The 27357-nt window shown below is 41.9% G+C and overlaps 1 protein-coding gene across 4 annotated transcripts in view; it reads right to left on the bottom strand.

Moving 5' to 3' along the window:
• LOC126466965 (uncharacterized) overlaps positions 1-27357 on the bottom strand; it is a 115537-nt gene that overhangs the window by 75924 nt on the left and 12256 nt on the right. Inside the window, exons 1-2 of one of the 4 annotated variants that reach the window (XM_050096427.1) lie at positions 10536-10558; positions 177-355 (exon numbers count right to left, since the gene is read on the bottom strand). The exons of the other annotated variants lie outside the window; for them this stretch is intronic. The gene's annotated coding sequence lies outside the window, so the exon portion shown is untranslated. Of the gene's footprint in view, positions 1-176; positions 356-10535; positions 10559-27357 lie in introns of those variants that run through there. 4 annotated transcript variants of the gene reach the window in all.

Consider the following 27357-nt stretch of genomic DNA (forward strand, 5'->3'; position numbering starts at 1 on the left):
GATCTTTGTTCATTCCTTACACAATTTGAGCCAGATATACAGTATTTAGTTTTGCAGCATCACCCTATGGGAACCTATTAATAATTTAATTACATAACTAATTATGCAAAGTATAGCTAAAAGTTAGATTTAACTAAAGTAAGTCATTTTATAAAAATTTATTCTGCCAAACTTACCGAAAGTTTGGTAAAGTATTGGTAAGTGATTATTATTTTATGCTTTAATTGCTGTAACTTTGCTTTTATAAAACTGAAGTTACTTCTCTGCCTTATAAATCATCCTTTCTGTGGAAATGGGCAGTAGATTGACTACCCTATTAAACATGCTTTCTGAGCATGCAGATTAAGATGATTTCCTGGAAACAAAACAAAGTAAATTACTCCGTGTCTCCTAATTTCAACCTTCAAACATTAGCTTTCCTTGAAGAATAAATCTTTCCTTGTTGTGTGATATATAGTGTTCTGAAACTTCCCAGAAGATTAAACTGGGAGTCAAACCTAAACCCTTCTCTTCTGCAAGTAAATTCTCCCCAGTAGAACTATGTAATTCATTTGTTGCTCTGAAAAGGGAAAAATACTGCAACAACCCCTACTGAGTTGTTCAAAGTCTAAGGCTATAACGCACTGTCAAATTACACAGTGGTCAGGCATGTAGATGTTTCCAGTGTGGGCTGAACAACGATGAAAGAAGTTTCAAATGCCCTCTCTGAGAAGAGCCACGAATCACTCAAAGACCCACGGACTCCACCACGTCATCCAACATTAGAAAAAATGTGAGACATTTGAAGGATGACTATGATACTGGTAATGAAGGTGATTGTGAAATGTGAAAATTCATGCTGCATCAGTTTTCGGCATCTTGCAAAACATTTTGAAAACGACGAACTTCACCAGCCACTAGGTTCCACACCTGCTGGCACCCAGTAAATGTCTGCCCCTGGTAGCTGAGTGGTCAGCGCAATGAAATGTCATACCTAATGGCCCGGGTTTGATTCCCAGATGGGTCAGAGATTTTCTGCGCTCAGGGACTGAGTGTTGTGTTGTCCTAATCATCACCATTTGATCCCCATCAACACGCAAGTCTACAAAGTGGCGTCAACTCGAAAGACTCGCACCAGGTGAACGGTCTACCCGACATGAAGCCCCAGCCAAACAGCATTTCCATTTTTACCTAGCAAATTCTTCAGGTGTCTCAGATGAAGAAACAACTGCCTGCCACATATGTTGAGAACAACAATGAGGTGAGTCTTGAGTTGGAGCATTTCGTAAAGAGCCAAAATGCAGAGTTCTACACCTAAGGTCTCCACCAAGTCATCCATCATTAGGAAAAATTTTAGACATTTGAAGGGTGACTATGTAAAGGAGAACAAAAGCTAACCCTGAGTTCCATGGTCACACATTTGATTCTTTCCAATGTGACAATCAAAACTTTACGAATACACCTTGAAAATGTTGGTGTGGTAATAATGAGTTAATGATTTTTTGAAGTCAGCAAATAATGCATCCACCTTCTAATGGGACATCCTCCTCTAGCATTACTTTCCCTCAACAGTAGTTGTCGATACCAGTATTATTTTTCAAATTTTGGACAGGTCAATATTATATCAGTTGCTTTTCTGAAGACGTTCATAGAATTTTATACATAGTATGTTATTTTCCAGCTAAAATTTATGAAAAGGAATTATTTTATAAAATATTTCATTTTCGATGTTATAATCAATAAGTACTGGTTCTGAATGTACAGATAAAATTATTTTTTTTTACAAACATTTGAAATTACGAATTACTGGCACATTTAAAATTTCTTTTATTAATTACACAATCCTGTACTGTTTACTACGTTTATTTCTGTAATCATTTATGATATAATAATTGAAATTAATATGGTAACAGAAACTGGTAGAACTTCATTTGTTAAGAAAAACTGTAAACTTTTTGGAACATTATTACTTTCGCAGTGTAGGATTTGTTAGCATGCCTCTGATGTGATCAGGTGTATTTTTGAGCGAACAATGTAATTTTGGCTTTACTAACACAAAAAATCAAAATACTGTATGATATACTAAGATGTGAGAAAATATATTAATGTAAAAAAAATTCTGTAACAACAATCTTCAAACTTATTTAGTTCAATCCAACTGTGAGGACCAAAAATGTGAGATTTTCAGCTTCAAGAATCAGACCCTAGGACAAGAAGAACTGGACCCAATTCAACATGACAAGCTAAGTAAACTAGAAAGATTACTGTAATCTTTGCTTCTCTCAAATCCTCATAAAAGACTTAGTTTATTGTTTAATGTGGACAATGAAAGTAGCAAGGAGGGGGAGATTACAACCTGCACACCTCAATATATGGCTGTCACAATGATGCGAAAAAAGCATGAGGTAAGTTTCACAAGACTAATGGTATCGGAATCTATACTGGATGGCATGGACAAGGTCATTCTCCTCTAGACACCTCATTACATTTGAGCTTGGAATGTGTTCCATGATTCTGCAACAGATGGATGGCAATGCAACTGATAGTAGTTTTGTAACTCTCTTCTGCTGCCTTTATAGAAGACAGGTGTCACTTGTAGATTTTTAAATACTGGGAACAGTTTTTTGTTTGAGGATATCAGATATGTTATGGTTGAAAGAGCTATCAGCTGCAAATTCTGAACAGAATCTGATGGGAATTACATCAGGGCATGCAGTCTTGTCCAATTTTAGATTTCAGATATTTCTCAACCCCACTGAGACTAATGTCTTCATCGCTCATCTTTGCAATAGCACAAGAATTAAAAACTGCAGGAGTACTCCTGGATTCCTTTCCTTTGTAAAGAAACATTCTAAAATTGAGCCCAGCACTTCTGCTTTTGCTATCCTCAATCTCAGCCCCTGAGTTACCCCGAATCTATGAGTGTGCAGAATCTTACTTTAATGCCACCCCTAGTCTTCATCTGTGGCTACAATTTCTTTGGGTCCTGTGAGAGAGATTTTAGTTACAGTTTGTTACAGTAGTCATGGAAGGGTTCATGTAGTGCCCTTCTGACAGCCTATTGTGTTTATGTTACCAGCTCCCTAGCTAGATTTTTAGGCTTTGTTTTACACCTGTTGTGTTCTGTGCCTAGTGCCTATTAACTGCAGGGCTGACTGCAATTTCACCTCATGAAGATATGTTTGGCGAGTCATTCTGTCTCTCTACAATCTTATAAATATAGTAATATTGTGTTACAACCTCACTCCCTATTTTTAAATGTATGTGTAGTACCAATAGTTCATAGTTCAACATATCTTAATTTTGTTTGAAGTTGTAATTATTTATAAAAAGTTGTGAATATCACTGAACTATCAGTTTTGTAATTCATGGTAGCAAAATGCTGACAGAAGAATGAAAAACTGCTAGAGGCTGCCTCGGAGAAAATTAGTTTGAGTTCCATAGAAATGTAGGCACACATGAGGCAATACTGACTATGACCTATTTTAGAAGACAGGTAGAAAAGAGGCAAAGTTTCATTTATAGCATTCGTAGGTCTTGAGAAATTTTCTGATTGTGTTGACTTGACAACACTTCTTTACTTTCCGAAAGTAGCAATTGGGAATAAAATACAGAGAGTGAAAGGTTATGCACAACTTGTACAGAAAACATACTGCAGTTATAAGAACTGAAGGACGTATAAAGGGAAGCAGTATTTGAGAATGGAGTGAGACAGGGTTGTACCTATCCTTTATCTTGGTAGCTAAGTTAGAATATTCAAAATTCCTAGGTGTATGCATTGATGAGGGGTTGAACTAGAAAAAACGCACTGAAGATCTGCTGAAACGTTTGAGTTCAGCTACTTATGCTATTAGGGTCATTGCAAATTTTGGCAATATACATCTCAGTAAATTAGCTTACCATGCCTATTTTCATTCTCTGCCTTTGTATGGCATCATATTCTGGGGTAACTCATCGTTGAGTAAAAGAGTGTTCATTGCACAAAAGTGTGTAATCAGAATAATTGCTGGAGCTAATCCTGCAGACACTTATTTAAAGAGCTAGAGATCTTCACTGTAGCCTCACAGTACATATATTCATTTATAAAATTTGTTATTAACAATCTGAATGAATTCAAAAGTAATAGCAGTGTACATGGCTACAACACTAGGAGAAAGGATGATCTTCACTACTCAAGGTTAAATCTAATTTTGGCTCAGAAGGGGGTAAATTATACTGCTACGAAAGTCTTTGGTCACTTACCTAATAGCATCAAAAGTCTGACAGATAGCCATTAGCATTTAAAAGGAAATTAAAAGAATTTCTTAATGGCAACTCCTTCTACTCATTAGATGAATTTTTGGATATAGTAAGTGGGTAATTTCCCCACCAAAAAATAAATAAATAAATAAATAAAATAAAAATATCAAGTGTCATGTAATATTTTGTGTAATGTAATATCTTGTATAGACACCTTTTATTAACCTGACACGTGTTCCACATCACTGCAAAGTGTCATATTCATGATCTATGGAACAAGTACTAATATAATCTAACCCAATCTATGTTATTCAATCTGTACACTGAACCAGCTGAGAAGAAAACCAAAAATATATTTTGAATAAAAAAATGCAGGAAGAAGAAATAAAAACTTTGAAGTTTGCCAATGACTTTCTAATTCTGTCAGAGATGATAAAGGACTAAGAAGAACAGTTTAATGGAATGGATAGTGTATTGAAAACAGGTTTTAAGAGGAACAAAAATGGACTGTATTCATATTAAAACAGACAATGCTAAGGGAATAGGAGTAGATTATGAGAGACCACAACATCGTAGATGAGTTTTGCTATTTCAGCAGCAAAATATCATATGATGGTCAAAGTAGAGAGGATATAAAATGCAGACTTGCAACAACAAGAAAAGCATCTCTGAAGAAGAGAATTTGTTAATATCAAATATAAATTTCAAAGTTAGGAAGACTTTTCTGGAGGTATTTGCCTGGAGTGCAGCTTTGTATTCACGTAAAACTTGGACAATAAGCAAGGTTTTTCTATTTTGGGGGAGAGGGAAACTGCTACCCATCTAAACCACAGCAATCAGTCACTGTAACTATTTATTAATTTATTCATCCAGTGGTCATCTTACAATGATATAGGAGCTGTCATACTAATACAACGAAAACAGATGCTCAAATGTAGTAACAAACAGAATACATAAGTACCCCAGGTTTTTACAAGGATAGGGTAAGTAATTGGCCGTGGCATTGCTGAAGAACCATTTGGCATCTGCAAGCAAGGATTTACGAAAAATTAAATCAGGATGGCCAAAAAGAGCAAACTGCATCCTCCCAAATATGAGTTCAGTGTCTCAAAAGCTGTGCTGCCCAGTTGGTTCCTGTAGTACAATGTTATTTTAATCAAATGTTGGATAACTTATTATTTTATTACATAAACCATCACATCACTGTACGAATATGCACCAGAGACTGGTTCACTTTCAAAAATGTGTTAGTGTTCCATTAAGGAAAATTTTTTAATAAATTGCTATTCCTGAATAAGAGTAATTGATAGGTTTACATGTCAGTGGAATTCACTATATACAACTGTGGCAATTTAATTGTGAGTTGGTGAAGGAACACTTGCGAATACAAAACAAGATTGTTTTTAAACAAACCAATATGTAGCAGGGCGAGGTCTGTGTTGGTCATTGTCAACATTTTCTCCATATCTGCTGGGATTAAGTGAGTATGGAAAACAAAGTAGATACTAAGTTCTCTAAATTCCTCAAAGTGTTTCATTTTTGAGATGTTTTCAAAAGTTTCCCCAACAGCAGCTTAGGAAAGGAAGTCCTTCTAAACACTTAAATTTCTCAGTTCTTTGCAAAAGCACTACACTAATCCACAGTTCCTAGATTAATATCATGGATATGAAAATATACAGGAGTTTATTGCTTGTTGCAAAAACTTATTCACTGATAAAATAATATATAGGTTGCCCCAGAAGGAATGGTCAATATTCAGGGATATCACGGAAACTCTCATTTGAAGCAAAAAACTTCACATAGACATATGCCTCATTCCAAATGGTTTCTGAGATATAACACATTTAAAGTACATTTGTTTTCTTGGCGAGGGACACACATGTATGAGTCTTACCCACCAATTTCTGACATTTTATTCTAGCCCAATCTACCTCATTCCTTTCAACCTTTTTGCCCAGGATGTCTTTCTGCCATTAAACTAGCCTGCTGAGGGCACAGCTGTCCATGGTGTGTTGTCAGTGAAGTAGGGTGAGGGATTGAGAGTGTATGAGAGAAAAGCATTGTTTAAATGTGTTGAAATGGTGCAGTGTTGTCCTACTACCAGCACATGGTAATTTTCTGCATGTATCAATATATCACAAACATAAGTATGGTGAACATTAAATGCAGAAAACTTGTTCATTAAACATACAGTGTATGCAAAATCTTGACTTTGGAGGCTATGCCACAAAACTTGAATTTTGTCACTGCTTAAATGACAACTGTGATTTGCTTTCTTTAATACTACCACCGATCAAGTCAAATTTACACAGCATGGAAACAACTTAAGTAATAATCATCAATACTCACAGGGAGACCCACACACTACAGTGGAAACAAGTTCATTTATCAATCAATGATTGGTGCGACATGATTGGTGACGTGTTGATAGGGCCAGTCATTTTAGAAGAGCGAATGATGAGACAAGAATTATTCGCATTTTTTGGAAAATTCGTTTGTTGAATGTGGACTGCAATGTACATCCAGGATGACTGAGCCCCTCTACACTTTACCAGACACGTGAGGGAACATACACCATCTGATCACAAGTATCTGGACACCTGGCTGAAAATGACTTACAAGTTTGTGGCGCCCTCCATCGGTAATGCTGGAATTCAATATGGTGATGGCCAACTCTTAGCCCTGATGACAGATTCCGCTCCTGCAGGCATACGATCAGTCAGTGCTAGAAGGTTTCTTGGGGAATGGCAGCCCATTCTTCACGGAGTGCTGCACTGACAAAAGGTATCGATGTCGGTCGATGAGGCCTGGCACGAAATCGGCATTCCAAAACATCCCAAAGGTGTTCTGTAGGATTCAGGTCAGGGCTCTGTGCAGGCCAGTGCATTACAGGGATGTTACTGTCTTGTAACCACTCTGCCACAGACCGTACATTACGAACAGGTCCTCAATCATATTGAAAGATGCAATCGCCACCCCGAATTGCTCTTCAACAGTGGGAAGCAAGAAGGTGCTTAAAACATCAATGTAGGCCTGTGCTGTGATAGTGACATGCAAAACAAGGGGTACAAGCCCCCTCCATTAAAAGCGTGACTGCACCATAACACCACTGTCTCTGAATTTTACTGTTGGCACTACACACGCTGGTAGATGATGTTCACTAGGCATTTGCCATACTCACACCCTACCATCGGATTTCCACATTGTGTACAGTGATTCATCACTCCACAGACGTTTTTCCACTGTTCAATTGTCCAACGTTTATGCTCCTTACATCAAGCGAGGCATCATTTGGCGTTTACCGGCATGATGTGTGGCTTATGAGCAGCCGCTCATCCATGAAATCTAAGTTTTCTATAGATGTCTGCCTATTACACATTACGACCCTCTTCAACTGTCAGCTGTCTCTGTCAGTCAACAGGCAAGGTCGGCCTGTACGCTTTTGTGGTGTACATTTCTCTTCACTATCACATCGGAAACAGTGGATCTATGGATGTTTAGGAGTGTGGACATCTCGCGTACAGACATATGACATGAGTGACACACAATCACCTGACCATGTTCGAAGTCAGTGAGTTCTGTAGAGCGCCCCCATTCTGCTCTCTCATGATGTCTAATGACTACTGAGGTCGCTGATATAGAGTATCTGGCAGTAGGTGGCAGCACAATGCACCTAATATGAAAAATGTATGTTTTTGGGGGTATCCAGATACTTTTGATCACATAGTGTATCAACCGCAATTACCATAATCGCTAGATCGGTCACGGTACTACAATTAACCAGCCATCAAGATTGCCAGACCTTACATCATTAAATTTCTGTTTATGGGGGTGGATGAAGACTGAGATGTACAAACAAAAGCTAAATACTTGAGATGAACTGCTTGGTTGCCTCACGGACACTACTGCTGTCAATAGGGAACATGAAGAAGCCTCAAGACAAGCAGCACAACATTTCCTCCCAAAAGTGCACAAATGCATAAAGTTGACAGTGGAATATTCAAACATTTATGGTGAACTGTACAGCAGGTGTAATGTACTTTGCATATTGTAATATTTACTAACTGTTGTACATGTGTAAACCTGCCGAAGTATTGAATAATACAGAAAATAAATAACAATGTACATTAAATAAGTTCTATTTAGGAAGATGTTCGGGAACAGGTATATGTCCATATGAAGTTTTTTGCTTCAAATGATTATATCTGTCACATCCCTGAATATTGACCATTCCTCCTGGGACACTGTATAATGCAGAAAATAAAAACATACATTGCTTTTTGTGAAAAGTGCAACACCAAGAAGGAATTACCCGAATAGTGTCACACTTGGTGGAAGTGGCGACAGGTGTGCATGCAATACGTAATACATTTTGCAGCAAGATGGGGTACATGTAGGCCCAGCAGAGCCCTCTCAAGTTGGTCCAACAGGGTTGGTGTTGCGTCTAGTGCATTCGGTGCAGAGCTGTCACACAAAGTGGAAACAATACAGTGAGTGCCAGTATGCTTCGCCAACATCAAAGGGAGCCGTGTCAGCATGTGAGTGAGTTTGAATGGGTCAGAATGATTGGTCCCCAGGAAACAAGGTTGTCATACCATGACATTTCAGCTCGCACAGAGAATGACGCTATGACAGTGATAGGTGTGTGGAAACAGTGGATAGAGGAAGGTCATAAGCAGCAACGAGTGGGAACTGGACATGGAACATGAGCACGACAAGGGATGACCGTCATCTTGTCCACATGGCCATTACGGACTGTACAGTGTCATCCACAGTGTTGGCTTGTCGCTGAAGCACTGCAACAGGTGTGAACTTGTTTGCATTGACGGTTCATTGCCATCTGCTGCAGGTTGGAATGGTTGCACACATACCATTATGTCGGCTTCCATTGTCCAGAAATCATGAACTCCTCCAACTGCAATGGGCACACAAACGCTGTCACTGGGATGCTGAGTGGCAACAAGTAATCTTTTCAGATGAGTCCCGCTTCAATGTGTCCTACAGTGATTTCCGCATACGTGTCTACGGTACTGTGGTGAGCACAACCTGGAGGGCTGCATTGTGGAGCGACATAGAGGACAAACACCAGGTGTGATGGTTTGGGGTGCCACTGGTTACAACAAGCGATCTTGTCTTGTACATATTGTGCGCACTTTGAACGGCACCTGGTGCGTCACGGTCCTCCACTAACTGGTGTCACGGATCTGTGGGCTCAGATACAAGCCACACAACATATTAATAGTAGAGCTCAAAGAACATGTACAGATTTGAAAAGGTAATCATTTGTTACTTGTCATCTACCTAACCTGTGGTATTAAATTAATTGAATTCGTGCGTTTCCTTCTTGGTGTTGCAATTTCCACAAACAGTAGTGTAGAAATTTGGGATGACACAGAACACGAAACAGGAAAAGGCAGATGCTAGTACAACAACATGCAAATGAAAGACAATGGGGGTGGAATAACAGAAAATCCTATAGTATTGGCAAATTTTATATGTGGCTATTTCTCTGGTAAAGCAGAGAAGTTGCAGCAAAATCTTACTAAAATACATGAAGCATCCACAATGACACATAGTAAGCAAAACATTATTGTTTTCCACAACAGAGCTTTAAGTCACAAAGACAATACAGAAATTAAAAAATAAGAACTCAGCTAGCATAGATGAGGTTCCAGTCTCTGTGCCGAAGACATGCATAGAGAGTATCCAAGCCTCATTAACAAATGTAATAAATGAGTCCTCTAGATCACGTATTTTCCAGAGTGCCAAAACCACACAGAAGCTTTGCCCTTGCTAAGGGAGCAAGGAAGCAATATGGGTAGTATTGTAATAAACTGTATGCTAGTTTTATCACTGTGTGCATTCTCAGAACTAACTGAATCAAACATGAAAGATAGACTAAAAAGCTACACGAATAGAAACAATCTTCTAAACAAAGCACAATTTGTTTTCTGAAGTAGGAGAAGCATGACATCAGTCATTACAGAGTTCACAAAACTGGCACTTGAAGCTCTTGACAAGCATGGTTTGTTGGTAGAATTATAAAAGGAAACAAAATACTATGTTATCAATCCCTTTTTCCTCAGACATACAGGTATCCATGACTGCAGATCAGAGATAGCCTACCGCAAAAAAACCCAGGGGTAGAAAACACGCAGGTCTATGAAATGTCAATGAAGGCAAGATAAAGGACACAAAGAAGAAATGGAGACAAGGACGAAAGGCAGGCAAGGTACCGCATTGAGGGAGCAGCTGGAAGCCTCCGAAAGCAGAGTACAATGAGGGGGCGGGCACATCCCCCAGCCCCTGCCACTTACCAGAGGTACTCATTAGACATACATTCCCCAGCCCCTGCAACACTGCAACATATCACAGGTACTCCACTCAGAAATTGCCTAGGAAAGACTAGCAATACATACAGAGCAAGGGAAGAACAGAGACACAAAAGATAAGCAAATCTGACAGTAAGGAAGAAGAGTACGAAGAGCCGGTTGGGTGAAGACTGTATTGGACCACCATGCCCAGACAGCTGCACCCAGTCTGGTAAGAGGAGGCAACAGAGTTTTCTGCCAATACCTCAATAGGCTGATAAGGTTAAGTGGCCCTTCCCTAAAAAGAGTGGTAAAGGCCCCTTCACAAATAAAATGTAAAGCTAAGTCAGCCACTGAGGCATCATCTCCTAACACCATGTGGTAGCAAGTCAGGGAGATTAAGAGTCCTCCACAGGGTGGCTACATTGGGACAGTCCAGCAAAATGTGGACCACCATCAGACAAGTGCCACAACAACAGTGGGGTAGGTCCTCACAGCAGAGGAGACGACCATGAGTCAGCCAAGCAGGGCTGATGTGGACCCAGTAAGGAATGGTAAAGTCCTTGCAAGAGGCCTGCGTGGAGGACCTCCACAGATTCGTAGTCATTTTTATCACCCATAGTTTGCTTGGTGAAGTCAGAGTGAGCCATTCCTTATTCCAGGTTCCTAAAACTTCACAAGGTAACACCATTGAAGTCTGCTTCCAGAATATTAATCCCAAGAGTCAGTCTACTGGTAGCCAGTCTGGCCAGGCTATCAGCAAGTTCATACCCAGGATCCCGACATGGCCCGGCATCCAGACAAAGGTCACTGAGTGTCCACATTGCTTGAGGGCATACGGGGAATCCTGGATAGCAATGACCTAGGGATGACAAAGGTAACATTGGTCAAGAGCTTGCAAACTGCTCAAGGAGTCACTGGAGATGATGAAGGACCCACTGAAGCAAGAACAGATATGCACAAGAGCACAAGAGATGGCTACCAACTCTGCAGTGAAAACACTACAGCCATCCAGTAAGTTCAGTATGCCCCGTGTGGGTATAAGGAAAGCCCATGTGGACAGTAACCGTCGAGCCATCAGTAAAGACTACTTCTGAGCCCCGGGATGCACAAAGGATGGAGAAAAATTGGTGGCAGAGGGCCTCCGGAGGGACCAAGTCATTCAGACCTTGTGATAGTCAAGATGAAGCTGTGGCTGAGGGATGCACCATGGAGGTGTATGTGAGTGGACCCAGAGGGGAGGTGGAAGAGGTACTGGAGTTTAGAGAAGAGGGACTGGATGCAGACCTCGATCGTAATCCCTGATCTTGGCCACTATGCAGGAGATGGATTTCTGTTGTTGGAAAGAGGAGATGGTAGTTTGGATGCTTAGGTGAGCTGCGAACATGTGTAGCATAACTGACAAGCTCTTGGTGGTACCTGATCCAAAATGGAGGAACCCCAGCCTCCTCGAGTAAACTATTCGCAAGGCTAGTTCAAAAGGCTCTTGCTGCAAGTCAAACACCACAGTTGTGTATCAGATCCAGTATCCACAGTCCTGAGGGCGATACCAAACCATATGCCAGACTCGCATAATTGAAATGGGATTACAACAGGGTATTGTAAAGCTGCGGAAGAGTAGTGCAGTATGAACCCCAGCTGGTGTCACTCAAGCAACAAAATGTATTAAGGTGCAGCCAGCACTTTCGCTTAAGCTTGTCAAGATGGGGAATCCATGTCAACTGAGAATCAAAGACCAGTCCTAAAAAGCAATGAGTCTCCACCACACTGAGAAGCTGGTCATCATGCTAAATTTCTGGTTGTGGATGAACAGTACATTGTCAACAGAAGTGCATGATGCAAGTCTCGGCAGCTGAAAATCTAAAGCCATGGATGAGAGCCCATGGCTGTATCTTTTGTATAGCACCTTGCCATTGATCCACTGATGTTCAGTGACAGCCACACTAGAGGAGCAATGGCAGAGGAAAAAGTCGTCAGTATACATAGAGAGTGATACTGTGGACTCCGCGGCTACTGCTACACCACTGATGGCCCTCTGGGACCCCATTCTCTTGGCGATGGTGTGGGGTGGGGGGGTAGACTGTGGAAAGCACCAACTTGAACTGGAACATACAGGGCAATGCAACAGGAAGTTTTGGATAAAAATCAGGATCGGACCCTGGAGACGCCACTCGTGTACGGTAGCCCACATGTGGTGTCACTATGTTACGTCATAAGCCTTTTACAGGTCAAAGAAGGTGACCATAAGGTGTTCACGTTGAGCAAAAGCTGTTCAGATGGCAGATTCCAGATAAATCAGATTATCAGTAGTGGAGCTGCCTCGGCAAATCACCCTAGGATGGAGCCAGAAGACCCCAAGGCTCAAGAAGCCAACACAGCTGCCGGCTCATGATGCATTCAAGCAACTTACAAAGAACATTTCTGAGATTTAGTGGGCAATAACTGTCCACCTCTAAAGGGTGCTTACTCAGGTTCAGTACTGGGATGATGATGCTGCCTTCCACTGCAATGGGAACTTTCCTTCACTCCAGATGCAGTTAAAGATGGCAAGGATATGACGTTGACAATCCACTGGTATGTACTTGATCAATTGATTGTGGATGCCACGGGGTTGTATCAGGGCAGTGGGCTAGAACACTGATGAATTATATGGCTCATGTGGCATATAGTAAAAGGTCATTGCTTTTGTTCCACCCACTGTTTCAGGACACTAAAGGCAGGTTTTATAATTTTGAGATGCAGAGGCTTGTGCATAATGCAGAGTAAAATGTTTGGCTATGGCATCTAGGTTGTGTAGACAGTGACATTTAAGGTAATACAGTAGAGCGTCGATTATCCAAAGTAATTGGGGGACATGGGTGTTCGGAAAACTGGTTTGTTCGGATAATCGAACTGTACATGTTTATTTGCCAAAAAGAAGTACTGTACAGTAAATTTATTCATAAAAACAGGCATCTCTTTTAGTAACATACAAAGTAACATACAAAGGCAATTTCAGTAGGAATATATAGTATGTGGCACAATTTATTAAACAAAAATATATACATATTACATACGCATTTTGCATGAACAATACACAGTATACAAAATTAACGTTTAAAAAAAATCCTTTATTTTGGTCTGTCTAAGCAAGCCTACATGCTTACGAGCAGCTAAGTCACGTACTTTTTTCATTACAGATATCTGAAACTGGTCACTTTCATCTTGGGCTTCAAACCATTGCAAGGCATTATCTAAACAAGTGAATGCCTCAGAAGCGGTTGGTATACTTTCATCTTCACTTTCTGGAGCACTGATTGATGAGATACTGGCGGCGTCATCTTTATCAGTGATGACGTTTACAATCTCGTTGTCCTGCATGATTTGGTGTCCTGGATCTGCATCATCGATATTCATCCATTCATGAACCTCTTCTTCATCACATTCGCGGCAATCTATTTCTTTTAGCATACCGAGAATTTCGGACATATTCTGTTCGTCATTTTCAATCGTACCTTGTGAATTTTCTTCTGTGTAAAAAATTTTATTCCAGGCTTTCTTCAAATTCTCTTCCTTTACACTATTCCATGCTGCGCTGATCATGTAGGACGCGTCTTTCAAGTCAATATTCTTATGATTTCTTAAGAGAGTAACAGGTGCGAGCGAGTACACAGTTCAGTTAAGCGGTCGTTCGGTTGACCGACGTTCGGATAATCGACGCTCTACTGTACCAGTTTTGTCTGCAGATGTCTGGTACCCTAAGACATGTGACCTTTGCCCAAACCTACAAAGGGGAGATACGTGGTCCGACGTTGATACATACTGTTCCCTGCATTCTCACTTCCATCATTTTATTAGGTGGCAGACCCGGACATCAAGCCATTTAAAGGCAATGAGGTGCTCCATCAATTGGTGCCGCTTATGGCACTGGAGAGCCTCCAAGGTACTGTCTTCCATTGGGCTGGGCCCGAGGAACAGGAGATCGCCAAATCTGCTGCTGAAGGAATGGTTGTAGTTACTGCACCTGCTTCATCGACATCTCCATGCGGCGGGGCAACAGCAGAGGTGAAAATACCCCAGCAACACTGTTGAGAGCCCACCTGGGCTGGCATCCATGGAAGTGATGATGAGGGAAGGACAGAGAGACTGGGAAATGGTCACTACCTCAAAGGTCACTGGACTCTCCAGTGAATGGATGGGAGAAGACAAGGACTGCAAATGGAATGGTCAATGGCCAAGAAGGTTGTGTGTGCCACACTGAAGTATGTGCGGTGGTACCAATACTCAAGAGGTAAACGTCAAGTTGTGCCAGAGGTCTTTCCGCATGTCTTGACTGCAGCCGGTAATCGTGGTTCTATCCCACAAAGGGTAATAGACATTGAAATCACCCAAGATTACGAAAGGTGGGAGGAGCTGAGAAACCAATGCAAACAATATGTTCTTCACCAGCAGGAGGGAGATAAACACTGCAGATGGTAAATGCCCCTAACCAAACAGCCACAGCCTCCGAACATATATCAAAAGACACAAGTTCATCATACAGTGTGTCCAGAATATATGTGCAACGTCCTCCACTTGACACCCTGTTATAGGTGGCACAATTCTTTTAATATTCTCAGTATCCACAAAGGGCTAGGGTCCACATTCTGGAAATCAAGTCTCCTGCAGGGCAACACAGAAGGCAGGAGAAATGCTTAAAAGATGTCGTAGCTCAGGCAGGCGGTAAAAAAAAACACTACAATTCTACTCAAGAACAATGTTGTCAATGTACTGTGACACTATGTAGGGACCAAAGAGATAGGTTAAACCCTACGTCACCTGCTGCAACTGGCTGAGGGATTTCAGCATCAATATAAATAGGTTCCGGGTTCTGTCATGTGGCGTGTACTGGGACCTCAGAGGCTGCCAGAACCTCCGCCTTGGCCACAGGAGTGAAAGAGGTGAGATCTGGTGGTGCAGAGGCCACAGCAATGTTCTTTTACTTGGATGACTTTTTCTTGTCTTTCCTCTCCTTTCAATAAATACAAGGGCTCCTCTGAATAAGTTTCATGTAAAGATGATAATTGCAAACTCTGCGACCAGCAGACTGTGGCTCCTTCAGCCACTGGCTGGTGTCCGGTGTTAGACCAGTGAAAACCAAGCCACAGGAAGGTGTTTCATCTCCAACTGGGAGGTGTGGACCAATGTCCCTGGTGTGTGGGTGTTTTACGTGCTGGGTACAATGGCTCATACTACTTCTTGGCCTCTTGGTAAGTTAGTGTGCCCAGAGTCTTGTATTCTTGTAAGTTTGTCCAAAGTCTTATATTCTTCTATTTTCTCCTCTCTTTGGAAAACAGGGCAATCTGATGAGCAGGGAGAATGGTGCTTCCCACAGTTGACACACATACTTGGGGGTGGGAGTTGGGCACAAGGAGCATTCGCATGCAACAACTGTCCACAATCTCTACAGATGGGGCTAGCATAGCAATGCCAAGACATGTGCCCGAATTTCGAACATTTGAAGCACTGAATAGGGGAGGGGGGTGAGGAGTGGAGAGTGCATAATGTTTCACATCACACTGGTATACCATCATCTTAACATTTTCACACAATGAATCGCCCTCAAAGGCCAAGATGAAGGCATTGGTAGTGACCCTTTGTCCTTTGACCCCCTACGTACATGATGGACAAAGTGTACACCCCATCATTCCAAGTTGGCGGGTAGCTCATCATCAGATTGCAAGAGCAGGTCTCAGTGGCAAATGATGCCCTGAACCACATTTAGTCTATTATGGGAAATGACAATCACCAGTATGTCACACAGAGAGTTACAAGTGAGCAGTGCCCACAACTGTGCAGGGGATGCTGTTTTGATCAAAATTGGCCCCTTTTTCATTTTAGAGATGGCTGCCACTTCTCCAAACTTGTTGTCTAAGTTCTCCACAGAGAATAAGGGCTTTGTGGCCATTACATTCCTTCCATAGCATAGCCTGGGAAGGGAAAACTTTAGGGTCAGGTCTCTTTGCATTAAAAGAGGACTTTTGTTCCATAGAGTGTTGAGGCCGCATGGCCACGAGTGAGAGATAGCTTCTTGCACTTCATCTGTGGCTCATTCGGCATGGTCCCATCCACTCCACATGGGGGCTCTCCCCCATGGGAGCCCCTTGGCCCCAACAGCGACCACCTCACTACTAATCCATTGCTTGGAATCCCCCATGCTCCAGTCACAACAGAGATATACTGCTTTGGCATACATGGGGAGTTTTCAGCTCAGGCAACAACAGTGTGATCCTTGCGTAGTCAGGTGGCTACCATTGCGCAGGTATTTGACAACTGTCCCACGACAGGATGGCTACCATGCAGGGTTTTGGGTATATTACCTTATTAAAGGGAAGGATGCAAATATTGAAAGGCACAAAGGTGGCACATACACTGCATTGGGTGATGTTCTCTGCAAGATCTATACTTCTGGATGATTTTGAAAATTGGTGGCAGGTCAAACCCAACAACGGGGACCAAGTGTGTGTAATGAAAAGTTGTAGAAAACTTCAGAAGTGGAAACTTGAGTCCCAAATCATAATCAGATCCACACGGGATCTGCACCAGAAAACCAGCTAATGGAGGGGCAGAATGGGAAAAGGACAGCTTGCAGCACAGAAAGGAAGTAATGCTGCAAAGGCTGGGGCTATGTGGTAGCCCAGCACGTAACTCACAAAAGAGCTGTGAGCCCTCTGGGGGGTCTTGACAAGGATGACAGTGTTACAGGCATATTTTTAGACTCGTCCAAGACTTTTAACACTGTTGACCATAAAACACTACTAAATAAGCTGGAATCACTAAACGTAAGAAGAACAGCAAAAGTTGGCTCCAGTCTTACCTGAAAAACAGGATGCAAAAGGTAGAGATAGTTCATGTCTATCATCAACAAATTTTTAGTAAAATAGTAGTTAGAGAAGAAAATCTCTTATGCTAGTGCGCTGGACTCAAGTCTGTTCTTTATACATATCACCAACTTTCCAGACACTGTAATCTACACCAAAAAAAGAGATCTTTGTTGATGATAGTAATTTTATAGTTGCTAACAAAACAACTGAATGCCTATTAGGGAAAGCAAATGAACCACTCAAAGATATTTATGTTTAGGCAATATGCAAAAAATTAACATTGAACATAAAGAAAACAAAGAATATGCACTTCAGGGAAAACAATTCTGTCGCATTATAAATAGGGTGGTTGACTGATGTGGGGGACGAGACCAAACAGTGTGATCATCGGTCCCATTGGATTAGGGAAGGGTGGGGAAGGAAGTTGGCCATGCCCTTTTCGAAGAAACCATCTCGGCATTTGCCTGAAGCGATTTAGGCTAATCAGGATGGCTGGATACAGGTTTGCACCATCGTCCTCCCAAATGCGAGTCCAATGTGCTAAACACTGCGCCACCTCATTTGGTATTATCAATAGATAACAAATCTGTGGATTGAATCAGACACACAATTTTTTTTTTTTTTGAGGTGAATACTGAGTGTCAATTACTGTGGAACGAACACAAAGACACCGGCAAAAAGGATACTATCATCAGTTTGTAGCAATCAATGACTTGTGGTGACATACTATTCCTACATACATTATATTCTTTGCTACAGGATCCTTTTCTAGGCACTGATGGCAAAAACATTTTAAACTGCAGATAAGGACTATAAGAATAGCAACTAAAAGTAGTAGAAGGGCTTATTGTAAATAGCTATTTAAAAAACTGGATATCCTTACTGCACCAAGTGAGCACATCTACCAATCTGTTGGGCAAATACCAAGGAATCGGACTTACGTTTACCAGGGAAAAACAAACAAAAACTCAAAACAGCATTTTCTATCAAGGAATACAATTTATTATATAATACGAAATGAAAAAGGTTACTAAAATATATCTGTCCTAAAAGGCAGCCAAAACATTCTTCATAAGTAATGCATACTACACAATTAAAGATTACTTAAAGAACTCAGAGTGGTGGTTAATAAGGAAAGGTGATAACAGGAACACCTATCACATTACAATACATGATCATAATCATAATGTTTTACAAGAAAATCATGTGCCAGTATCTGTAGAGGATGACATTAATGATTTTTCTGAGCTCAACATCTCACTCATCATGGGTGAACACTGACACAGTTTTTTCTGGCAGATGGGAGAACATGAAGATGTGCATGGAGTGTAATTGCACATTTATGAACACGGAGTCAGTTTTCCAAATAGACAGCGATTAGTGCAAGGAGCGTAGCAACATGTTCATGGTCTGGCAGTCACTGTAGAGTGGCCAGTGATGAAATGCATAACTGCATTTTATATTATGTGTCGTCTGGAGCAAATTGTGAATAAATTTAAGAACAGTGTGCCATAGGGACCAGGTCACACAAAGTCTGCAGTACCATCCTTAGGCTGTGACCCACGACACAGATATGTTGCGTTACATGATGTCATGCTTGTGCAACATATTTGGAATGCATTGTGTCTGGAGATGGCATTTTGTCATCTGTAGTGATGCTCTCTTGGTTTGAGTATCTATGTTTACAAGTTGTATATGAGTGATGTAAGTGAGGCAGTGTTCTGGAAGTTTGCTTTTGTTGGCTTTTCAGTGAGTTATTTTATAGTTGTTAGTAATTGGCTACACATCTGTTTTCAGTTTTGGAACTGTTAGTTCACCACTTAGTTCATGTTGCACATATAAGTTTTTGTTTTCAGTTTGTTACTAGTTATGAATCTTATAAATACATTTATGAGTCATATGCTGGTTGCCGTTTTGGTCAATGACATGGCCACTACAATCCAGTTCCTGCAGTTATGTAGCCTCACGGCAAAATGTGTGAAGTATCAACAGTAGGGTGAGTTTCACACAATAATGACCACAGGGTCTGGCCACTGTGGCTAGACTGTGGACTGCAGTTGTGCCTTACGGGAGCAGCAGCCTAGCATTGGTGGTGGGGGTAAGGAAGAGGCATGGGATGGGGCAGGGGAAGGATAGTAGGGTATGAGTTGGGGAAAGTGTAGTGCTACTTATGGGAGCATGCAGGGGCATGGTGGGGACAGGGTAAGGCTGCTAAGTCAGTTGGGAGGTTTGATGGTGAGGGGTGGGGAGCACGGAAAAGGAGAGATGTAGTAGAGGAGTTGAAAAAGACTAGAGGATGCGCTAGTGAAATCAAACACTGTGTAGTGTCGGAGTGAGAGCAGGTAAGTGACTAGGTAAATGGAGGACAGGGACTAGTGCAGGCTGAGGCCAATGGGTTATGGAAGCGTAGGATACACTGTAGAGAGCGGTTTCCAACTATGCAATTCAGAAAACCTAGTGTTGGTGGGATGGATCCACATGGCACAGGCTGTGAAGCAGTCACTGAAGAGAAGTGCATCATGTTGGGCAGCATGTTCAGTAACTGGGTGGTCCAGCTGTGTCTTGGCCACAATTCATCGCTAACCATTCACAATGACAAACAGCTTGTTAGTTGTCATGCCCATGTAGGAAGCAGCACAACAGTAGCAGCTTAGATTGTGGATAACATACTTGCTTTCACAGGTAGCCCTTCATTTGATGGGGCAGGAGATGCCTGTGATCAGATTAGAGTAGATGTTGGTGGGGAATGTATGGAACAGTCCTTATATCTAGGTCTATTGCAAGGATGAGCCATGAGGCGAGGGACAGGGAGCAGGACTGGAGTAGGGATAGACAAGGGTAATGCACAGGTTCTATGGGTAGTGGAACAGCACTGTGAGAAGGATGGGGATGATAGTTAGTAGGATATTTCTCAATTCAGGGCATCATTAGAGTTAGTCAAAACCCTGGTGGAGAATGTGATTCAGCTGCTCCAGTCCTGGGTGGTACTTAGTCACAAGAGGAGTGCTCTATTGTGGCTAGATGGTGGGTATGTGGGAGATGGTAGGTGACTGGAGGGGCAAGGCAAGGGAGATCTATTTCTGTACACGGTTGGAAGGGTGATTCTGGTCTGTGAAGGTCTCAGAGAAATCCTCAGTTTATCGGGAGAGGGACTGCTCGCCACTACAGATGTGATGACCACAGGTGGCAGTGTGGAAGGTACTTTTCAGCATGGAATGGGTAGCAGCTGTCAAAGTGGAGGTATTGCTGGTGGTTGGTAGATTTGAAACGGACAGGCACTGATATAGCCATCATTGTGGTGGAGGTCAACATCAAGGAAGGTGGCTTGTTGGGTTGAGGAGAACCAGGTGAAGTGAATGGGGGAGAAGGTGTTGAGTCGATGTTCTGAAGATCACGAAGGTGTCATCAATGAATATGAACCAAATAAGGGATCTGTGATTGTGGGTGGTTAGGAAGCACTCCTCTAGATACCCCATAATTGGTTGGCTAGGATAGTGCCATGCAGGTGACAATTTCTGTACCGATTTGTTTGTAGGTAACATCTTCAAATGCGAAGCAAGTGAGGGTAAGGATGTAGTTGGTCATGGTGACCAGGAAGGAATTATGGGTCTGAAGTTAGTTAAGTGTCGAGAAAGGTAGTGTACAATAGCAGCAAGGCCATGGGCTTTGGTGATCTTAATGTAGATGGAGGTGGCATCAACTGTGATGAGCTGAGCACAATGTGGTATAGGACAGCAACTGTGAAGAGCTGGTGGAGGAAATGGTAGGAGAGGATGTTATGGGTAATAGACTGAAGGTTTTTGGTCTATGAGAGAAGAGATTCTCTCCATGGGGGCACAATAACCAGCCACAATCGGGAATCCTAGGTGGTTGCATTTATGGACTATAAGCAGCATGTAGAAGACAAGAGTGTGGGGAGTGATAGGGTTGAGGGAGAGAGACTCAGGGGAGATGTTTTGGGAGCAGCCCAAGGATTTGAGGAGCGAATGGATATCCTGTTGGATTTGTGGGATTGGGTCACTGTGGCAGGCTTTAAAGGTGGATGAATCAGACAGCTGGTGGAGTCCCTCCACCTCATAATATCTGCAATTCAAACCACATTGGTGGAGCCTTTGTTGGCAGGTCAGGATCAATTGTTAGGTGGTGGATTTTGGTTCCTACTGTAGATGTTAAGTTGGTTTCCATGTTGTAGGATCTAGGAAATGATGGTGAGGCAGGGTCCAAGGTTAAGAAATTCTGAAATGCTAACAGGGATGGTTTGAGGTCAGTGGGGGTGGATCACAGTTGAATGGAAGAATGATCTGAGTCAGGCAGGGTCCAATATTGGTTTCGTGTTGGGTCTTATTGGTAGAGTTGGTGGCAAAAACGTTTTTTCACTGTACGGACTGTGAAAAGGAGAGGAGGTCTTTAACAAGTCCAGCATGATTTAATTTGGGAGTGGGGCAAAGGTGAGGCTTTTGGAAAAGACTGATACTTCTGTGGGACTAAGGCATTTGGAGAAAGGCTCACAACTGTTTCATGTCTGTTTATGTTCTCAGTGCTGTATGGTGGTGGGAAGAAGTCTCTACGGTGACGTACATGTAGCAGGTCTGCAAGGCAGGGTTTGTTGGCTATGAGGTGATGTGAGGGAGATTTGGAGGCTCTTGCAGAGGTGGCAGAGAGTGGTAATCCAAGGTGGCAGTAGGTGGTTTACAGGTTGGAGAGTTCTTTGAGGCCGCAATGTGCATGCTGCTCTACTTCCTCGAGGGCAAGAGTTTCAACTGCCATCTTGGATTACCACTATCCGCCACCTCTGCAAGAGCCTCCAAATCTCCGTCACATCACCCCATAGCCGACAAACCATGCCTTGCAGACCTGCTACGTGTATGTCACCCACCATACAGCGTTGAGAACATAAACAGACCTCAAACAGTCGCGAGCCTTTCCTCCAAATGCCTTAGTCCCACAGAAGTATCAGTCCTTTCCAAAAGCCTTACCTTTGCCCCACTCCCAAATTCAATCATGCTGGACTTATTAAAGACCTCCTCTCCTTTTGGGACTGCACAGCAGGAGAATAACACGGATGGTGGATAGGTGTTGCAAGGAGGTTAGGGGTGGATTTACATGGTTTTGCAAGACTGAGTTGGTGAGGGCTATGGACTGATGGAATATGAACAGATAGATGTCACTGGCAAAGGAGGGGTTGTAATCTGATGGTCAGGCAGTCTGTGTGGGAATACATGAGGTAGGTTCCAATGCGCGAACAATATGTGGGGCTGGGTTCTGGCTATCCGATAGGTTAACTAGGATGCATAGCGGAAGACAGAAAGGCACAAAAATATATTAGGAATGATATGTGGGGCTGGGTTCTGGCTAGGGATAGGGTATCTAGGATCCATAATGGAAGACAAAAATGCACAAAAATACATTTTCTGTTTTTTACCTATTTTACAAATTTTTACAAGCACTGTGATTGAACTGCAGAGGGACTATACCAGTTGCCAAATCTGTCCGCCTACTAACCCTGCCACAGTGACTCCATTCCAGAAACCCAACGGGATCTCCAGTCCCAAATCCTTAGGCTCGTTACAGAACCTCTCCTCACTCCTATCACCCCCACCTTCTCCATGCTGCCTTAAGTCCGTAAACCCAACCACTCAAGATGCCCTATTGTGGCCAGTTACTGTGCTCCCACCGAGAGAATCTCTGCTCTTGTTGTTGTTGTTGTTGTTGTGGTCTTCCATCCTGAGACTGGTTTGATGCAGCTCTCCATGCTAATCTATCCTGTGCAAGCTCCTTCATCTCCCAGTACCTACTGCAACCTACATCCTTCTGAATCTGTTTAGTGTATTCATCTCTTGGTCTCCCTCTACGATTTTTACCCTCCACGCTGCCCTCCAATGCTAAATTTGTGATCCCTTGTTGCCTCAGGACATGTCCTACCAACCGATCCATTCTTCTAGTCAAGTTGTGCCACAAACTTCTCTTCTCCCCAATCCTATTCAATACTTCCTCATTAGTTATGTGATCTACCCATCTAATCTTCAGCATTCTTCTGTAGCATCACATTTCAAAAGCTTCTATTCTCTTCTTGTCCAAACTATTTATCGTCCATGTTTCACTTCCATACATGGCTACACTCCATACAAATACTTTCAGAAATGACTTCCTGACACTTAAATCTATACTCGATGTAAACAAATTTCTCTTCTTCAGAAACGCTTTCCTTGCCATTGCCAGTCTACATTTTATATCCTCTCTACTTCGACCTTCATCAGTTATTTTGCTCCCCAAATAGCAAACCTCCTTTACTACTTTAAGTGTCTCATTTCCTAATCTAATTCCCTCAGCATCACCCGACTTAATTCAACTACATTCCATTATCCTTGTTTTGCTTCTGTTGATGTTCATCTTATATCCTCCTTTCAAGACTGTCCATTCTGTTCAACTGCTCTTCCAAGTCCTTTGCTGTCTCTGACAGAATTACAATGTCATCGGTGAACCTCAAAGTTTTTATTTCTTCTCCATGGATTTTAATACCTACTCCGAACTTTTCTTTTGTTTCCTTTACTGCTTGCTCAATATACAGATTGAATAACACAGGGGAGAGGCTACAACCCTGTCTCACTCCCTTCCCAACCACTGCTTCCCTTTCATGTACCTCGACTCTTATAACTGCCATCTGGTTTCTGTACAAATTGTAAATAGCCTTTCGCTCCCTGTATTTTACCCCTGCCACCTTTAGAATTTGAAAGAGAGTATTCCAGTCAACATTGTCAAAAGCTTTCTCTAAGTCTACAAATGCTAGAAACGTTGGTCTGCCTTTCCTTAATCCTTCTTCTAAGATAAGTCGTAAGGTCAGTATTGCCTCATGTGTTCCAATATTTCTAGGGAATCCAAACTGATCTCCCCGAGGTCGGCTTCTACCAGTTTTTCCATTCGTCTGTAAATAATTCGTGTTAGCATTTTGCAGCTGTGACTTATTAAACTGATAGTTCGGTAATTTTCACATCTGTCAACACCTGCTTTCTTTGGGATTGGAATTATTATATTCTTCTTGAAGTCTGAGGGTATTTCACCTGTCTCGTACATCTTGCTCACCAGATGGTAGAGTTTTGTCAGGACTGGCTCTCCCAAGGCCGACAGTAGTTCTAATGGAATGTTGTCTACTCCCGGGGCCTTGTTTCGACTCAGGTCTTTCAGTGCTCTGTCAAACTCTTCACGCAGTATCATATCTCCCATTTCATCTTCATCTACATCCTCTTCCATTTCCATAATATTGTCGTCAAGTACATCGCCCTTGTATAGACCCTCTATATACTCCTTCCATCTTTCTGCTTTCCACTCTTTGCTTAGAACTGGGTTTCCATCTGAGCTCTTGATATTCATACAAGTGGCTCTCTTTTCTCCAAAGGTCTCTTTAATTTTCCTGTAGGATGTACCTATCTTACACCTAGTGAGATAAGCCTCCACATCCTTACATTTGTCCTCTAGCCATGCCTGCTTAGCCATTTTGCACTTCCTGTCGATCTCATTTTTGAGACGTTTGTATTTCTTTTTGCCTGCTTCATTTACTGCATTTTTATATTTTCTCCTTTCCTCAATTAAATTCAATATTTCTTCTGTTACCCAAGGATTTCAACTAGCCCTCATCTTTTTACCTACTTGATCCTCTGCTGCCTTCACTACTTCATCCCTCAGTCTTCTACTGTATTTCTTATCCCCCATTCCTGTCAATTGTTCCCTTATGCTCTCCCTGAAACTCTGGACAACCTCTGGTTCTTTCAGTTTATCCAGGTCCCATCTCCTTAAATTCCCACCTTTCTGCAATTTCTTCAGTTTTAATCTACAGTTCATAACCAATAGATTGTGGTCAGAGTCCACATCTGCCCCTGGAAATGTCCTACAATTTAAAACCTGGTTCCTAAATCTCTGTCTTACCATTATATAATCTATCTGATACCTTTTAGTATCTCCAGGATTCTTCCATGTATACAACCTTCTTTTATGATTCTTGAACCAAGTGTTAGCTATGATTAAGTTTTGCTCTGTGCAAAATTCTAACAGACGGCTTCCTCTTTCATTTCTTACCCCCAATCCATATTCACCTACTATGTTTCCTTCTCTCCCTTTTCCTACTGTCGAGTTCCAGTCACCCATGACTATTAAATTTTCGTCTCCCTTCACTACCTGAATAATTTCTTTTATCTCATCATACATTTCTTCAATTTCTTCGTCATCTGCAGAGCTAGTTGGCATATAAACTTGTACTACTGTAGTAGGCGTGGGCTTCGTGTCTATCTTGGCCACAATAATGCGTTCACTATGCTGTCTGTAGTAGCTTACCCGCACTCCTATTTTTTTATTCATTATTAAACCTACTCCTGCATTACCCTTATTTGATTTTGTATTTATAACCCTGTATTCACCTGACCAGAAGTCTTGTTCCTCCTGCCACCAGACTTCACTAATTCCCACTATATCTAACTTTAACCTATCCATTTCCCTTTTTAAATTTTCTATCCTACCCTCCCAATTAAGGGAGCTGACATCCACGCTCCGATCCGTAGAACGCCAGTTTTCTTTCTCCTGATAACGACGTCCTCTTGAGTAGTGCCCGCCCGGAGATCCGAATGGGGGACTATTTTACCTCCGGAATATTTTACCCAAGAGGACGCCATCATCATTTAACCATACAGTAAAGCTGCATGCCCTCTCTGTTCTTATGGACCAAAATCTTCAGCCTATTACCCGTAACCCATACTCCTATACGTAATAAATCAACCATTTCCTCCACTGACTCTCCACAGTACCTGTTCCTTTACCACAAGGACCCCTCCTCATCACTGTTGATACCACCTCCCTCTACACTAACATCTCCAATGACAATGATGCAGCTGTTATTTGAACACTACCTTACCCGCCTCCTTTGGAGGCACCACTTACGAACAAACCTATGGCACATCAATGAGTACCGACATGGTACTATCCTATACCAACCTACTCAGGGGCCATCTAGAGCAGGGTTTCCCAAATTATGTTCCATGGAATGCTGCTGTTCTGCAAGAACTGAGTTAGTGCTCCATGAAAAGCTTTGAACAATGTGGCAACTTTTTTAACGTTTTGAGGGTTCTAATTATTTTTTATTTTTTTAAAATAATTTCTAAGTTGTCTGTTAGTATTTAAAATTGAAGTGATCACTGAGTAAAAAAGTTTTTCTCATTTTTTAAAATTTTATTAACCTTCAAAATAAACCAAGTGTTCCATCAAAGTACCAGGATTCTCGAAGTGTTTTGTCAGAGGAAAAGTTTGGGAACCCTTGATCTACAAGAATCCTTTCTAACGACAGAGAATCCCAAACCCCTCACCTACTCCAGATTCGCTGAAGACATCATGATCTGGACAAGGCGCGGCTCGTGGTTTCTATACTGGGGAAGGCTGCAGCATTTATCAATCGGAGCCAACATAGACCTCGGGTTATGCTACAGATTAGTCTGACATAAACAACTAAGAATTCAGGTGGACGGGGTGGGCAGATCACTCTCTATCCATAATTTTACATACTGTATCTTCTATAATCAGGTAATAAATATCATTAGAAGCTAACTTCAAGTTAAAATCTTTGGTAAGTGTTTTTATACGTCATCATTACATTTTCTGACACTTTGCAGCAAATCATATGTAAAGACACGTTTCGGAGAGATCTTTAATGCGGGTCTGGATGCACAAAGTTCTTTCACTTTCATTCTATGGCCATGTTCCAAGTTTTTACCTATTAAATTGCACACTGAATTCATATTGCGCTTGTTTCACACTCGCGGTATGTCGCAGATATTCACCAGCAAGTAAAACTCACTAAAATCTTGCAAAATATATTCCGAAAAAGAAACTTGCTAATATTAAACGGTATCAACAAAAGCAGTCAGCATCAGCAAGCAAGGAAAGTAAAGTAACGGGACAAATTTCGCGCGCTTTGTCCTCTAACCACTTAGGAAACTCTCGCTAGA

Source organism: Schistocerca serialis, chromosome 1 (genome assembly GCF_023864345.2).
Source record: "Schistocerca serialis cubense isolate TAMUIC-IGC-003099 chromosome 1, iqSchSeri2.2, whole genome shotgun sequence".
NCBI lineage: Eukaryota > Metazoa > Arthropoda > Insecta > Orthoptera > Acrididae > Schistocerca > Schistocerca serialis.